The sequence below is a fragment of the Balaenoptera acutorostrata genome, chromosome 16 (genome assembly GCF_949987535.1).
Source record: "Balaenoptera acutorostrata chromosome 16, mBalAcu1.1, whole genome shotgun sequence".
NCBI classification, from domain to species: domain Eukaryota; kingdom Metazoa; phylum Chordata; class Mammalia; order Artiodactyla; family Balaenopteridae; genus Balaenoptera; species Balaenoptera acutorostrata.
This window is the reverse complement of record NC_080079.1, coordinates 37,309,603-37,327,669: the sequence shown is the minus strand read 5'-3', so window position 1 is coordinate 37,327,669 and position 18,067 is coordinate 37,309,603. Positions and strand designations below refer to the sequence as shown.

General features: G+C 38.2%; 1 protein-coding gene and 1 long non-coding RNA gene across 6 annotated transcripts in view; one reads left to right on the top strand and one right to left on the bottom strand.

Moving 5' to 3' along the window:
• Positions 1 to 18,067, bottom strand: part of HTR7 (5-hydroxytryptamine receptor 7) — a 670,153-nt gene that overhangs the window by 28,055 nt on the left and 624,031 nt on the right. For 3 of the 4 annotated variants that reach the window (XM_057530949.1, XM_057530953.1, XM_057530952.1), the window contains exon 4: positions 17,452 to 17,636. The exons of the other annotated variant lie outside the window; for it this stretch is intronic. The gene's annotated coding sequence lies outside the window, so the exon portion shown is untranslated. The remainder of the gene's footprint in view (positions 1 to 17,451; positions 17,637 to 18,067) is intronic. 4 annotated transcript variants of the gene reach the window in all.
• LOC130705035 (uncharacterized) overlaps positions 1 to 18,067 on the top strand; it is a 232,149-nt gene that overhangs the window by 167,926 nt on the left and 46,156 nt on the right. The window contains exon 1 of one of the 2 annotated variants that reach the window (XR_009005662.1): positions 180 to 274. The exons of the other annotated variant lie outside the window; for it this stretch is intronic. This is a non-coding gene — a long non-coding RNA (uncharacterized LOC130705035). Of the gene's footprint in view, positions 1 to 179; positions 275 to 18,067 lie in introns of those variants that run through there. 2 annotated transcript variants of the gene reach the window in all.

Here is an 18,067-nt window from a genome sequence, read left to right as displayed (position 1 = left end):
TCCCACTGCTTCAGCCAGTTGCAGGTTTGGCTGACCCCTGTGCTTGGTTTCTGCCCATCTCATCTTATACTAGTTTGAATCCCATCAGTTTCTACTCTTGAAGCACCTCCCCCGCCCCACCCCATTCCAACACAGCCCTCACTGATTCATATAGGTTCTGGGGAAAGAAAGGACCACAGTCTCCAGAACTTCAGAGGACCAGAGGAGACCAATCTACTTCAAGATGTTGGCAGTCTGGAGTTCCCACTGGAAGAGAGGAACAATGGGGGAAAAGGTAAAGGGCCTAGAATCAGAACCTCAGAGTGACTTCTGGCCCCAGTTCTGATTTACTCTGTCATACTGAACAAATCACTGAGACTTTGGGGGCTTCAGCTGACCCATCTACATAGTGAATGTATTGTGCTAAATAATCTCAGCTTATTGCATTCATCAGTTCATCCATTTAATATTTATAAAGTGCCCAATTCTGCACTGTGCAGAAGACACATTTCTATAAGGGCTACACACACACACACACACACCATGGCTCAGAATGTTATATGAGCCACAGATAAAGATACAAAATGTGAGGGGTTGCAGCTGTTCTGTTGTGGGTCTTTAAGCTACTTCTCAGTTCTAACCATTAGGCCAGACCTATCCTTTATCTCTTCAAGTTCACTAAAATGCCATGGAGCATCATCTCTCTGGGGCTCTGTTGTCTCCTCTGGAAAATGAAGCAAATGAATTTAACAGCTATTTCCAAGAATTTTTTTTGAGAGGGGAGGTGAAGAGGAGAAAATCCATGGGGATATATAATTCAGTGGTCACATAACTTTATCACATTTGTCTCCGAACCTCATTGTGAATTGGCCAGTGAAGATATCCTTATATTATTTTGATACAGCAGGAAACTGAGGCTCATAGAAGCTGAAGCACTTACTGGAGGAAAAATCAGGGTGAGGGCGCTCAGTATAGTACTGTAAATATAATGCACAGAGAAGTTACGGCTAGGTTAATTCTCCAAACCGAAAACTCACTTTTGCCATCAATATTTTCTTCTCCTGATCTATAACACATCCAGGGGAGGGGATAATGTACGGTGACACAAGTTTCTTGGTTAATAATCTTCATCTGAGTTGAGGTTTGTGTGTTTAGGATGAGCTAAGCCAGACGATGTTTCCTCCTGCCAATAGGTGGCAGGGGAGGCAAATTTGTCTGAGAGTGGAAATAAAATCTGAAAGGAGGGAGCTTGGGTTGGGATCTCCTGTTTGGTCACCCTACGTTTAGCAAGCACCCACACTGCAAAGCCCACTGCAAAGCAGTAAAGACTTGAAAAAGACAGGGTCTCTACATCTTTTGGAGTTCCTGGTTAGCAGATCCATTACAAAAACAAACAAACAAACACCTTTCCCCTCTTCCAACAGGAAACATTATGCAAATAGTTTCAACTAGAGTAAAAGACACAAAGAACAAAATGCACCTTTGTTAAAGAAACTCCACATTTCTTACCTTCTCTAGATTTGATGCATTCCTTAGTCTTAACTCTATAGACAACTACTCTGTAATTAAGGACACCAGACTTTACTAATAATGAACCCTAGACGAACAAACAAAACAAAACATACATCAACAATAAACCCCCCAAACTTCAGCTCAAACCGAGGGCCCTCAGCCTTCTCTGAAAGAAACAAATGCCTTTTTCTTTTACTATCAACAGACACTGCCTAAAGAACTCTAATATTTTCTCTAGAACAAGCTGTCTTTCTTCCATTCCTTTGAATGACCAAAGGAAACCCACTGAAACTATGATTTAAAGCTTACATAAAGAAGACACCACTTGTGAAGGATATTCTGAATTTGTCCAATTACATACTGAATTAAGTAAAAGGCAAGGAATGGAGGTTGAAAATACCAACAAACCCTTATTTATGGTCTAAAGCTCAGCAAAATCAATGTCTCCTTGGTTAAGGCCTTCCTGTCTTTTAAATTTATTCCCCCTCTCCTCTGGGCTCTCATAGTACCTTCTACCATCACATACACTTAACCTAGGCTCTTTTAACTAATTTTTTTTAAATCTGTGTATTTGGCTCACTAAACTGAGATCTTGGAGGTCGTGACCATAAAATCAGTCCTCTTGTTCCTACAGTGCCAAATACAGTAATCATTAATTATCTGTTGAAGAAATGAATTTATAACTAGACAGATAGGTGAGAAGGAAGGACCTGGGATGTTTTCTAAACTGCATCACCATTTTCAGAGGAAGGCTGAGGTGACCATGGAAAAACTGAGACACGACAGAAAGTTTGGTGACATAGCCTTTGTGACACATTAGCTGTAACACATTTCAGAGCCATATCTTAATTCATATATGACTCTGTCACATATTAGCAAATAATTTAACATCTCTGAGCTTGTTTACTCATGTAAAATAGGAAACATAATGCTTCAAAGAACTGTTATCAGCTTAAGTAGCTAATAAGCACGTTTAAGTTATACATTTTAACATAACACACATATAAAGGATGGTGACTACTATTATCTCTGCAACAAACCATTTTCTCTTTGAAATGATTTTTGATATCTTTAGAGTCAGCAAAATAACTAGCAAATCAAAAGTAGTTTATTCTTTTTGTTGTATCACCTGACTTTTCTCCCAAAGAAGTAAAGGCAATTTTGCAGGTAAAAAATGGTTGATGCACTGAAGGAAAAAATGTACTTGCATTTGTGATTTATTTGTACTATTTTCTCTTATGAACAATTTAGAAATGAAAAGGACTTATTTTATGTGGCGTTGATTTTTATGCTGAATTTTTTTTTTTTTTTTTTTAGAAATTCACGTTCTTTTATTTATTTATGACTGTGTTGAGTCTTCGTTTCTGTGCGAGGGCTTTCTCTAGTTGCGGCGAGTGGGGACCACTCTTCATCGCGGTGCGCGGGCCTCTCACCATCGCGGCCTCTCTTGTTGCGGAGCACAGGCTCCAGACGCGCAGGCTCAGTAATTGTGGCTCACGGGCCCAGTTGCTCCGTGGCATGTGGGATCTTCCCAGACTGGGGCTCGAACCCGTGTCCCCTGCATTGGCAGGCAGATTCTCAACCACTGCGCCACCAGGGAAGCCCCTATGCTGAATTTTAAAAGCGTTTTTGTAAAGACACTGAATTGTGTTATCTATTTGATAGATCTTAGATGCTTTTTTTTCTGGAAGACTTATAAATTAAAATTTAATTTGGTGGAATATAATTAAAACTATGACTTTAAGTTGAAATTGAGGTCTGTGAAAGTTTGAAAATAGAGAACCCTTTTGGCAAAGAGAAAATGCTTGAAATACGTTTGTGGTTCAGCAAGCTGCTTATAGAATGATTCAAGAACTGTCGCTGGAAAATCAGAGGACTGACAATCCTGTTAAATTGGCTGTGTTACCAATGTTGTACAGTCTCCTCCTTCCAGCTCAGTCCTGGGTCATGGTACCTGCATCCATAGCTGTTGGGTCAGAATGCATATGAGGAACAAATGTCTCATCAAACAGTAGAACCTATGCATTCCAGGGCCAGACACCAGATCCTACCATAATTAAAAGACCATAGAACAATAGTAGGAAGTGACACAATCTCCACATGCTGAATTCACCTCAATTCCTTAAAGTTAGTTTTTTCTTGAGGACATGCAGCTTGCAAAGCCCATGCTTTAAAAATGTACTGTAATTTTATCACCCCCACCTCCTGTCTTAAGCTCTGTCCAGAAGGATTTCTTCTTATTTATGTCTGTGGAATGAGATTTTCTTTTCTAGTGCTTGGGAGCTTTCCATGGTGTCCTGTGGATGCTTCAAAATGAAGCCTTCTCTTTTTTAATCCTTTCCTTTTCTTAGACAGAATTGCCTGTTGTAATTTCTTCTTTCTTGTTAAAAAAAAATCAAAAGAAAAGAATAAAAAGCAGCAGAAGGAATCTAGTTCGAGACTGCAGCCCAGGTGTTCTAGAAGACAATTCCTATAATTAGTTGTTAAAAGTGGCATTGCCATCATTTTCCCCACAGATTGAAACTGACTTTTCCTCTCAACATTTCCTTCTGGGGCTAGGGAAATTAACCAATTAATTGATTTTAATGAAATAAGTGTTTAAAATATGTTCAACTACTGGCCTCAAAGAGAAACAAAAGTGTTTTCAAGCATCTCTCTCCTGAACCAAAATTTTGCATAATCTACATGGTGCAGTGTGTGAGTGCTGGTGTTCAAATACTAAATCATTCGAGATCTGTTCTCAGTATACATTTTTCTCATTGAGAAATCTCACACATGATTTAGCATAAATTGTAGCCTATTGTAATGCTCATCCATAAGTGAAATACTCTCATTTGTGTTAAACTGTTGTTAACTGATTGGGGATATCTGAAAAAGATCATGTGATAGCCATGTGTAACTACTCAGGAAAAAGAAAGAGGTTTCCAAGGAAATGAACCTTACTCTCTACTGCTGTGGTGAGCTTTGGAATGTCCAAGATCCCTTCAGTCATTATTGGAATATTGTGGCACTATGAGTGACACAAGTTAGTGCAAGAAAATAGCATCCATGAATACAAATAACCAGCTTACTGGTATGAGCAGTCTCCTACTTTGCTGATACCAACTTTCTGTAGGAAAATTTGGGAATACTTTGAGAAAATATAAAAATGTGCCCATCCCTTCGCTCCTCAATTCCATTTCTAAAAATGTATCCTAATGGAATTTAGGATGTGTGTAAAGATTCATTTACAAAGATTTTCATTGTAAAATTATTTATGATAGAGAGAAATCAGAAGCAATCAAACTAGCCAACAATAGGGTACTTATAGTACTGGTTAAATAAATCATGGTATAAATTTCAACAATGCTATACCACTCAGCTTGAAATGTACTGTGAAGTCAATGGAAACAGGTTACAAAAGTATTATATGTAGGTATAATTCCGTTTTTTTTTTTTTTGCAACTAAAGCATATGAAAAAATTCTAGAAAGTATACTTTAAAAGCTTACTAATATGGTTATCTAATAAGTTATAGGGTTATAGGGGTTTTTTTTAAATTTTTTTTTTATTTTTTATTTTTTAATTAATTAATTTATTTATTTATGGCTGTGTTAGGTCTTCATTTCTGTGCGAGGGCTTTCTCTAGTCGTGGCAAGCGGGGGCCACTCTTCATCGCGGTGCGCGGGGCCTCTCACCATCGCGGCCCCCCCCGCTGCCAAGCACAGGCTCCAGACGCGCAGGCTCAGCAATTGCGGCTCATGGGCCCAGCTGCTCCGCGGCATGTGGGATCTTCCCAGACCAGGGCTCGAACCCGTGTCCCCTGCACTGGCAGGCAGACTCTCAACCACTGCGCCACCAGGGAAGCCCGGTTATAGGGTTTTTTAAAAAAAAAAATCCTTTTGCTTCCTGGTATTCTCTACTTTTTCTACAATGAATGTGTGTTGCTTGTATCAATATAATAAAGTTTCCATAAGTGGTGCTGGGAAAACTGGACAGCTACATGTAAAAGAATGAAATTAGAATACTCCCTAACACCATACACAAAAATAAACTCAAAATGGATTAGAGACCTAAATATAAGACTGGACACTATAAAACTCTTAGAGGAAAACATAGGAAAAACACTCTTTGACATAAATCACAGCAAGATCTTTTTTGATCCACCTCCTAGAGTAATGGAAATAAAAACAAAAATAAACAAATGGGACCTAATGAAACTTAAAAGCTTTTGCACAGCAAAGGAAACCAAAAACAAGATGAAAAGACAACCCTCAGAATGGGAGAAAATATTTGCAAACGAATCAACGGACAAAGGATTAATCTCCAAAATATATAAACAGCTCATTCAGCTCAATATTAAAGAAACAAACACCCCAATCCAAAAATGGGCAGAAGACCTAAATAGACATTTCTCCAAAGAAGGCATACAGACGGCCACGAAGCACATGAAAAGATGCGCAACATCACTAATTATTAGAGAAATGCAAATCAAAACTACAATGAGGTATCACCTCACTCCTGTTAGAATGGGCATCATCAGAAAATCTACAAACAACAAATGCTGGAGAGGGTGTGGAGAAAAGGGAACCCTCTTGCACTGTTGGTGGGAATGTAAACTGATACAGCCACTATGGAGAACAATATGGAGGTTCCTTAAAAAACTAAAAATAGAATTACCATATGACCCAGCAATCCCACTACTGGGCATATACCCAGAGAAAACCATAATTCAAAAAGACACATGCACCCAAATGTTCATTGCAGCACTATTTACAATAGCCAGGTCATGGAAGCAACCTAAATGCCCATCAACAAACGAATGGATAAAGAAGTTGTGGTACATATATACAATGGAATATTACTCAGCCATAAAAAGGAACGAAATTGAGTCATTTGTGGAAAAGTGGATGGATCTAGAGACTGTCATACAGAGTGAAGTAAGTCAGAAAGAGAAAAACAAATATTGTATATTAATGCATGTATGTGGAACCTAGAAAAATGGTACAGATGAGCCGGTTTGCAGGGCAGAAGTTGAGACACAGATGTAGAGAATGGACATATGGACACCAAGGGGGGAAAACTGCGGTGGGGTGGGGATGGTGGTGTGCTGAATTGGGCGATTGGGATTGACATGTATACACTGATGTGTATAAAATTGATGCCTAATAAGAACCTGCAGTATAAAAAAACAAGCAAACAAAACAACTAATACTAAACTTTCATTGGGTTATTTGTATGGAAATATGTTAATATAAATGTTTCAGACATTACATGAAATTTCTAAAAATCTTATATTTGTATTTGTATGGAAATATGTATGGAAATATGTTAATATAAATGTTTCAGACATTAAAAAAAAAAAAAACCTTAAAAAAAAAAATAAAGTTTCCCATTGGCCCACACTCCTCCACTTTGACATGGCTCAGAGCCTCCCCGTTCACCTCAAAATAGCCACAGTAACCATCCTGGGCAAAACTAGAATCTTTATTCTAGAATGTGGAATTGGAATCTCTTTAGAATCTAAAGATTTCGCCGTTGTAACATCTTATCACTTTCTCATTTCACAATATGTTTTATATGTCTTAAATATATACTTCCTAAAAATACGATATTATACATGTTAATGTTTTAAAGTAATATATTTATTCTTATAAATTTATTTGAATATCTCTTGTGATAACTCTTTGCATAATTGGGAACATCTAGGGCTTGGAATCACTCCTTCAGAAAGTAAATTTGTTTTAGGCTCTACTTCATGGATTTGAATTTGAATTTGTATATGGATACATATAACCACATATCCCCTCCCTCTTGCGTCTCCCTCCCACCCTCCCTATCCCACTGCTCTATGTTGTCACAAAGCATCGAGCAGACCTCCCTGTGCTATGCGGCTGCTTCCCACTAGCTGTCTATTTTACATTTGGTAGTGTATATATGTCAGTGCTACTCTCTCACTTCGTCCCAGCTTACCCTCTCCCCTCCCCGTGTCCTCAAGTCCATTCTCTACATCTGTGTCTTTATGACTGTCCTGCTCCTAAGTTCTTCAGAACCTTTTTTTATTTTTTATATTTCATATATGTATGTGTTAGCATACGGTATGTGTTTTTCTCTTCTGACTTACTTCACTCTGTATGACACACTCTAGGTCCATCCACCTCACTACAAATAACTCAATTTCATTTCTTTTTATGGCTGAGTAATATTCCATTGTATATATGTGCCACATCTTCTTTATCCATTCATCTGTCGATGGACACTTAGGTTGCTTCCATGTCCTGGCTATTGTAAATAGTGCTGCAATAAACATTGGGGTGCATGTGTCTTTTTGAATTATGGTTTTCTCAGGGTATATGCCCAGTAGGGGGATTACTGGGTCATATGGTAGTTCTATTTTTAGTTTTTTAAGGAACCTCCATACTGTTCCCCATAGTGGTTGTATCAGTTTACATTCCCACCAACAGTGCAAGAGGGTTCCCTTTTCTCCACATCCTCTCCAGTATTTATTGTTTGTAGATATTTTGATGATGGCCATTCTGATCTGTGTGAGGTGATACCTCATTGTAATTTTTATTTGCATTTCTCTAACGATTAGTGATATTGTGCATCCTTTCATGTGTCTGTTGGCAATCTGTTTATCTTCTTTGGAGAAATGTCTATTTAGGTCTTCTGCCCATTTTTGGATTGGGTTGTTTTTTTTTTCGATATTGAGCTGCATGAGCTGCTTATATATTTTGGAGATTAATCCTTTGTCAGTTGCTTCGGTTGCAAATATTTCTCCCATTCTGAGGGTTGTCTTTTCATCTTGATTATGGTTTCCTTTGCTGTGCAAAATCTTTTCAGTTTCATTAGGTACCATTTCTTTATTTTTGTTTTTATTTCCATTTCTGTAGGAGGTGGGTCAAAAAGGATCTTGCTGTGATTTAAGTCATAGAGTGCTTTGCCTATGTTTTCCTCTAAGAATTTTTATAGTGTCTGGCTTTACATTTAGGTCTTTAATCAATTTTGATTTTATTTTTGTGTATGGTATTAGAGAGTGTTAATTTATTTATTTATTTATTTTATTTTTGGCTGGATTGGGTCTTTGTTGCTGCGCATGGTCTTTTCTCTAGTTGCAGCGAGTGGGGGTTACTCTTTGTTGTGGTGCGTGGGTTTCGCATTGTGGTGGCTTCTCTTGTTGTGGAGCACGGGCTCTAGGTTCATGGGCTTCAGAGTTGTGGCACACAGGCTCAGTAGTTGTGGCACACAGGCTCACTTGCCCCGAGGCATGTGGGACCTTCCTGGACCAGGGCTTGAACCCGTGTCACTGCATTGGCAGGCGGATTCTTAACCACTGCACCACCAGGGAAGCCCTAGAGAGTGTTCTAATTTCATTCTTTTACATGTAGCTCTCCAGTTTTTCCAGCACCACTTATGGAAGAGGCTGTCTTTTCTCCATTGTATATTCTTGCCTCCTTTATCAAAAATAAGGTGACCATATGTGTGTGGGTTTATCTCTGGGCTATCTATCCTGTTCCATTGATCTATATTTCTGTTTTTGTGCCAGTACCGTACTGTCTTGATTACTGTAGCTTTGTAGTATAGTCTGAAGTCAGGGAGCCTGATTCCTCCAAGTCCGTTTTTCTTTCTCAACATTGCTTTGGCTATTTGGAGTCTTTTGTGTTTCCATAGATATTGTGAAATTTTTTGTTCTATAGTTCTGTGAAAAATGCCATTGGTAGCTTGATAGGGATTGTATTGAATCTGTAGATTGCTTTGGGTACTATAGTCATTTTCACAATGTTGATTCTTCCAATCCAAGAACATGGTATATCTCTCCATCTGTTTGTATCATCTTTAATTTCTTTCATCAGTGTCTTACAGTTTTCTACATACAGATCTTTTGTCTCCTTAGGTAGGTTTATTCCTAGGTATTTTATTCTTTTTGTTGCAATGGTAAATGGGAGTGTTTCCTTAATTTCTCTTTCAGATTTTCCATCATTAGTGTATAGGAATGCAAGAGATTTCTGTGCCTTAATTTTGTATCCTGCTACTTTACCAAATTCATTGATTAGCTCTAGTAGTTTTCTGGTAGCATCTTTAGGATTCTCTATGTATAGTATCATGTCACCTGCAAACAGTAACAGTTTTACTTCTTCTTTTCCGATTTGGATTCCTTTATTTCTTTTTCTTCTCTGATTGCCATGGCTAAAACTTCCAAAACTATGTTGAAAAATAGTGATGAGAGTGGGCAACCTTGTCTTGTTCCTGATCTTAGTGGAAATGGTTTCAGTTTTTCACCATTGAGGATGATGTTGGCTGTGGGTTTGTCATATATGGCCTTTATTATGTTGAGGTAAGTTCCCTCTATGCCTACTTCTGGAGGATTTTTATTATAAATCGGTGTTGAATTTTGTCAAACGCTTTTTCTGCATCTATTGAGATAATCATATGGTTTTTATCCTTCAATTTGTTAATATGGTTTATGACATCGATTGATTTGCATATATTGAAGAATCCTTGCATCCCTGGGATAAATCGCACTTTATTATGGTGTATGATCCTTTTAATGCGCTGTTGGATTCTGTTTGCCAGTATTTTCTTGACGATTTTGCATCTATATTCATCAGTGATATTGGCCCGTAGTTTTCTTTTTTTGTGACATCTTTTCCTGGTTTTGGTATCAGGGTGATGGTGGCCTCATAGAATGAGTTTGGGAGTGTTCCTCCCTCTGCTATGTTTTGAAAGAGTTTGATAAGAATAGGTGTTAGCTCTTCTCAAAATGTTTGATAGAATTCACCTGTGAAGCCATCTGGTCCTGGGCTTTTGTTTGTTGGAAGATTTTTAATCACAGTTTCAATTTCAGTGCTTGTGATTGTTCTGTTTATATTTTCTATTTCTTCCTGTTTCAGTCTCAGAAGGTTGTGCTTTTCTAAGAATTTGTCCATTTCTTCCAGGTTGTCCATTTTATTGGCATATAGTTGCCTGTATTACTCTCTCATGATCCTTTGTATTTCTGCAGTGTCAGTTGTTACTTCTCATTTTTCATTTCTAATTCTGTTGATTTGAGTCTTCCTTTTTTTCTTGATGAGTCTAGCTAATGGTTTATCAATTTTGTTTCTCCTCTCAAAGAAGCAGCTTTCAGTTTTACTGATCTTTGCTATTGTTTCCTTCATTTCTTTTTCATTTATTTCTGATCTGTTTTATAGGATTTCTTTCTTTCTGCTAACTTTGGGGTTTTTGTTCTTCTTTCTCTAATTGCTTTAGGTGTAAGCTTAGGTTGTTTGAGATTTTTCTTGTTTGTTGAGGCAGGATTGTATTGCTGTAAACTTCCCTCTTAGAGCTGCTTTTGCTGCATCCCATAGGTTTTGGGTCATCATGTTTTCATTGTCATTTGTTTCTACATATTTTTTGATTTCCTCTTTGATTTCTTCAGTGATCTCTTGGTTATTTTGTAGTGTATTGTTTACCCTCCACGTGTTTGTATTTTTTACACTTTTTTTCCTGAAATTGATATCTAGTCTCATAGTGTTGTTATATCTTCTTCTTGGATTGATCCCTTGATCATTATGTAGTGTCCTTCTTTGTCTCTTGTAATAGTCTTTATCTTAAAGTCTATTTTGTCTGATATGAGAATTGCTACTCCAGCTTTCTTTTGATTTCCATTTACATGGAATGTCTTTTTCCATCCCCTCACTTTCAGTCTTATGTGTCCCTAGATCTGAAGTGGGTCTCTTGTAGACAACATATATACGGGTCTTGTTTTTGTATCCATTCAGCCAGTCTATGTCTTTTGGTTGGAGCATTTAATCCATTTACATTTAAGGTAATTATTGATATGTATGTTCTGTTACCATTTTCTTAATTGTTTTGGGTTTGTTATTGTAGGTCTATTCCTTCTCTTGTGTTTCCTGCCTAGAGAAGTCCCTTTAGCATTTGTTGTAAAGCTGGTTTGGTGGTGCTGAATTCTCTTAGCTTTTGCTTGTCTGTTAAGGTTTGGATTTCTCCGTCAAATCTGAATGAGATCCTTGCTGGGCAGAGTAATCTTGGTTGTAGGATTTTCCCTTTCATCACTTTAAATATGTCCCGCCACTCCCTTCTGGCTTGCAGAGTTTCTGCTGAAAGATCAGCTGTTATCCTTATGGGGATTCCCTTTTATGTTATGTGTTGCTTTTCCCTTGCTGCTTTTAATATTTTTTCTTTGGATTTAATTTTTGATAGTTTGATTAATATGTGTCTTGGCATGTTTCTCCTTGGATTTGTGCTGTATGGGACTCTCTGTGCTTCCTGCACTTGATTGACTATTTCCTTTCCCATATTAGGGAAGTTTTCAATTATAATCTCTTCAAATATTTTCTCAGACCCTTTCTTTTTCTCTTCTTCTTCAGGGACCCCTATAATTTGAATGTTGGGGCGTTTAATGTTGTCCCAAAGGTCTCTGAGACTGTCCTCAATTCTTTTCCTTCTTTTTTCTTTATTCTGCTCTGCAGTAGTTATTTCCACTATTTTATCTTCCAGGTCACTTATACGTTCTTCTGCCTCAGTTACTCTGCTATTGATCCCTTCTAGAGAATTTTTAATTTCATTTATTGTGTTGTTCATCATTGTTTGTTTGCTCTTTAGTTCTTCTAGGTCCTTGTTAAACATTTCTTGTATTTTCTCCATTCTATTTCCAAGATTTTGCATCATCTTTCCTATTATTACTCTGAATTCTTTTTCAGATAGACTGCCTATTTCCTCTTCATTTGTTTGGTCTGGTGGGTTTTTACCTTGCTTCTTCATCTGCTGTGTATTTCTCTGTCTTCTCATTTTGCTTAACTTACTGTGTTTGGGGTCTCCTTTTCGCAGGCTGCAGGTTTGGAGTTCCCATTGTTTTTGTTGTCTCCCTCCAGTGGGTAAGGTTGGTTCAGTGGCTTGGGTAGGCTTCCTGGTGGAGGGGGCTGGTGCCTGTGTTCTGGTGGATGAGGCTGGATCTTGTCTTTCTGGTGGGCAGGACCACGTCTGGTGGTGTGTTTTGGTGTGTCTGTGAACTTATTATGATTTTAGGCATCCTCTCTGCTAATGGGTGTAGTTGTGTTCCTGTCTTGCTAGTTGTTTGGCATGTGGTGTCAAGCACTGGAGCTTGCCGGTCGTTGAGTGGAGCTGGGTCTTAGCGTTGATATGTAGATATGTGGGAGAGCTCTCGTCGATTGTATTACGTGGGGCTTGGAGGTCTCTGGTTGTCCAATGTCCTCAACTTGGCTCTCGCATGTCATAGTCTTAGGCCTGCCACCCGGCCGGAGCACCAAGACCCTGTCAACCACATGGAGATCCCAGAGGGGAGTCACTGCATGCCATGCAGGGCCACAGAGGAAGCTCCAGTTTTTGGTCGGGTGGCAAAGACAGGACAAGAGAAAACTCTAGGCCAGAGCCTTCAATGGGGTTTCTGAACTTGAGTTTACTTGGGAATAGCAGAGGAACTGCAATTCTAGAAGGCACAGTGTTGCAAGTTACAGGCCAATCTGTGGAGAGTTCAGGATGTGCTGTATTTCAATAACTAAAAATTTGACATTCTCCTTGTGAAGAAAGCATAGGATAGAATGTCCATTTACTGTTAAAATAACCTTATGTCTGGACTCGTAGTGATAAAAAGCAAGAAAGGAAAGCAATGTTTTATAGTGCCCATTTCATGATGTATAAGGCCTGAAGAAACATAGTAGTTTTTCTCTCTATTGCATAAGTCAATTTGAAAAAGTGAATACTTTACAGCTGTTTGACTGCTGGGGCATATATATGCATATTCAGTTACTGCTCAATCTCCTCAGATATCTTTTTTTCCAATAAAATTGCAGCTAACTTCTGCAAAAGGCTGATATGATTCTGTCACTCAGAAATCTTATACTGTATCAGAGTTGCTGCAGCAAATATCAGCCAGCACACCCAAGCTTGTTTGGAGCAATGAACAGTCAGTACAGTGGCAGATTTCATTGCAAAACTGCAGTGGAATTAAAGAAGCTTTTACTTTCTCAGGCACTAGAAATGTTTGAGTGTATCATTACTAAGAAAAAGTACATTCTTTCTGTGTATTTTTCCTCTTCTGCTCATATCTGTTTATTTCTATAATGTATGAAGCCCTAGTCATCACATGTAATTTAGGGGAAAAATGTCTCATAATGACAGAATCAAGGAACTCCTGAAGTAGCCTGAAATTCATATAGTAAAACACATTGGGTTAAAATCTTGTCTTTAGCTCTAGGACTTGGAGGGTGTAAGTTAGACACTTCTCCATTCTTAGAGGTCAGTTCAACAGCAAAATATGTTAGGTGTAAATTAAGTGTCAGACAATATGCTGGGTTCCTAGTGGGTGTTGGGAACAGAAAGAAGAATAGGTTGAAATGGCTTTTCTTGAGGGGCTCACAGTCTGGTAGGGCGATAGGACAATATGATACATTGTAAGGACAACCAGAGAGGGCTTTGAGGTCGTAGTGGAGGGACATATCTTCTTCCATATCTTCTTTTGCAGTTACATTCATTTTCTCATTTTTATCACTTGTAACTCTAGGGTCCTGGCTATTGATAGTCTTTTAGTTCTAGTAAACCGGGATCATCATTCCCTAGTCCCTGTAACCTATACAGGGACTTGGGATCCATGGCTATGTCCCTGATCTTTTATCTCTGTCCTTGGTTTGGGACGGTTCTCAATACCTACTGCCAGAATACAGCTGATATTCCTCGGTTTTCAAACTGCTCATTTGTCTCACCTGGTTACACACTCCTGGCTTTTTCACTCCAGGTTTTTCCTCTATCATCTGTCTCTTCCTGGGTCCAAACCACAGCAATCCAGTCACAGAATTCTGTTGGCAAGTTGCTGAATGCAGCTGCCAGACAGGGACTTCTGTCTATTGTTTCAAAAGGCCAGCGGATTTACTGTTGTGTCATGGAACCCTAGGGGACAACTAGCCCTTTCTAGTTGCCACTTTAAGAGACAATTAGGTCAGATTAGATCCAGTAGAATGGAAATTTAATTAAGCAAATTATTTCATATTTATTCAGTGAGCATTTGCTGAGCAGGTTTTGGGTGTCTGGCACTGTGCTAGGAACTGGAAATTCAGAAATGCTCTCATGTAATTGATAGCCAAACAGGGGACACTGACATCAAACCAGATAGTTACACTGTCATGGAAGCTAAATAGAGACTTTGAGGGGGCAGAGGACAGACCTGGAGAACTGAAGAAACCTCCACAGAAGCGGTAACATTTCAGCTGGTCTTAAGAGACCAGGACTTCATCAAGGAGTACAGAACAGTCTGTTCCGAGGCATCAGAGTGGGAGAGAATGCAGTGTGATTGGGGAACGATTTTAGTGCAGCTGTGGGAAGAAGAAAGAGGATTCAAGGGATTGACAAGTTCTGCCTGAGATCTAAGTGGACTGTTCTCCTGCCTGTGCATTTCCTGTTATGTTTTTCCTCTCCTTATGTGGAGGAGAATCTCCATTTCCTCTCTTCCTGCTAGAGACCAGATATTTAATAACTCACTATTCTCAAAATATTGATTTCAACTTGTTTTGGGGGAAAATGTTACATTTTTGACCGTGACCAGGGATGCTAAACTTTATTAGGTGGTATCCAGCTGATCTGAAAGAGTGAATACAATTCTTTAAAAGTGAAATTTACCCAGCAATTTACGTTTAAGGAGTAGTTAAAACACTTACCATCATACAAAATGGGGCCCTGCAGCTTATAAACAACTGCTCTCAGGGTATATGCCCAGTAGTGGGATTGCTGGGTCATATGGTAGTTCTATTTTTAGTTTTTTAAGGAACCTCCATACTGTTTTCCATAGTAGCTGTATCAATTTACATTCCCACTAACAGTGCAAGAGGGTTCCCTTTTCTCCACATCCTCTCCAGCATTTATTGTTTGTAGATTTTTTGATGATGGCCATTCTGACCTGTGTGAGGTGATACCTCATTGTAGTTTTGATTTGCATTTCTCTAATGATTAGTGATGTTGAGCATCCTTTCATGTGTTTGTTGGCCATTTGTATATCTTCTTTGGAGAAATGTCTATTTAGGTCTCCTGCCCATTTTTGGATTGGGTTGTTTGTTTTTTTTTTGATATTGAGCTGCTTGTATATTTTGGAGATTAATCCTTTGTCAGTTGATTCATTTGCAAATATTTTCTCCCATTCTGAGGGTTGTCTTTTCATCTTGTTTATGGTTTCCTTTGCTGTGCAAAAGCTTTTAAGTTTCATTAGGTCCCATTTGTTTATTTTTGTTTTTATTTCCATTTCTGTAGGAGGTGGGTCAAAAAGGATCTTGCTGTGATTTAAGTCATAGAGTATTCTTCCTAAATTTTCCTCTAAGAGTTTTATAGTGTCTGGCCTTACATTTAGGTCTTTAACCCATTTTGAGTTTATTTTTGTATATGGTGTTAGGGAACGTTCTAATTTCAAAAAGAGTCATGTACCACAATGTTCATTGCAGCACTATTTACAATAGCCAGGACATGGAAGCAACCTAAGTGTCCATTGACAGATGAATGGATAAAGAAGATGTGGCACATATATACAATGGAATATTACTCAGCCATGAAAAGAAACGAAATTGAGTTATTTGTAGTGAGGTGGATGGACCTAGAGTCTGTCATACAGAGTGAAGTAAGTCAGAGAGAGAAAAACAAACACCGTATGCTAACATATGTATATGGAATCTAAAAAAAAAAAAAAAAAAGTTTGTGAAGAACCTAGGGGCTGGACAGGAATAAGGACGCAGATGTAGAGAATGGACTTAAGGACACGGGGAGGGGGAAGGGTAAGCTGGGATGAAGTGAGAGAGTGGCATGGACATATATACACTACCAAATGTAAAATAGATAGCTAGTGGGAAGCAGCTGCATAACACAGGGAGATCAGCTCAGTGCTTTGTGACTACCTAGAGGGGTGGGATAGGGAGGGTGGGAGGGAGACTCAAGAGAGGGGGGATATGGGATTATAAGTGTACATATAGCTGATTTACTTTGTTGTACATCAGAAACTAACACAACAATGTAAAGCAATTATACTCCAATGAAGATGTTAAAAAAAATGGTAAAATAAACAACTGTTCTAGTAACGTACTTTACACCCATAAAATGATCTAGACAGCTCACAGTCATCAAGGAGAGCCTTTGTGTTCTTAAACTGAAATACTAATATGATGAGTAAGAAGTTGATTCATACTATAAGCATTCACACTTTGGGAATTTTAATTTTTCAAGACTGAAGATGAACAATTTGGAGAGAGATAGACCAAACTAGTGATTCTCAAGCTGGATGTACATCAGAATCACACATGGAACTCATTAAAAATAAAGGGGGAAGGATCTGGAAGTCAAAATTAAAAAAAAATTCCACGGGTGGCTCTTGTGCACAGTCAGGTTTGTAATTCCATGGTCTGATGACCTTTTGTGATATGTACAGTCATAAGACTGTTAGGCAGTTTTCTCGGTGAATAACTAAATGATGTAAAAATAATCCACCTGAATCTAAAAACACAATACAAATAAATGTATATGTAAAACAGAAACAGACTCACAGACATAGAAAATAAATTTGTGGTTACCAAATGGGAGGCGGGGGGAAAGATAAATTAGGAATATGGGATTAAAGTATATAAACTACTATATCTAAAATAGATAAGCAACAAGGATTTACTTATAGTACAGAGAATTATACCCATTATTTTGCAATAACCTATAATGGAATATAATCTGCAAAAATACTGAATCACTATGCTCTATACCTGAAACTAATACAATCCTATAAATCAACTATATTTCAATGAAAAAACCCCCACCTATTCAAGATTGAATTGTATATATAAATAATTTGTTGGAGTAGAATGCCCAAGTGTTTTTTTGAATTGTGTAAGATTGTTTTAAAAACCGTATTCGACCACAAACCATTCTGTGGGTCCAGTATAGCAATAGATACACACTATATACACTATATATAGTTCAATATAATTGAGAGGAATCTAGAGTTTACCTGTTCTTCTCATTCCTATTAGCAATACTTCTCTCACTTTTGGTCATTGATTCATAAGTGTCTTCACCCCCAGGCAAACGCAGATGGGAATGTGCTGTTACTTCTCTTGGTGAAAGCAGGTAACCACTTCTTCTCTTTTTCCTTTTTCTCCTTGTCCTTCTTTCCTCCAAGTTACTTCCCTGTTTCTTGTCAAGATGAATGTAGAGTTGGAGAAGTGTACAGAAAAAAGGTTTAGGGAAAATGAAAAAAGTGTTGTGAGAGAGAAAATAATATAAAAATAAGAAATGAAAGCCTTAAAGACAGTCTGTTACTTTGCTATAGGAATAGAGACTAATGCAGGCCTTGCAGATTGAGATAAATTAGATGGAAAGAGTCATGGTCACTAACAATTGGCAAAGCTTTTAAACTATTCTTTTGGACTTTTAAGACTCCTTTCTGAAGACGCGTGAAGTGCAAGAGGATTCTTCCATGTGTCTAAAGGGATGGAAACTGTCCTGCTTCCTCTTCCATGGCTTGGAAAGCAGCCTTTAATACAAAGCTTCCTAAAGTGGCATGTGGGAGGAACAGGGAAACAGAAAATCAGCTTTGACACAAGAAAAGAACTTGAAGATGGGAA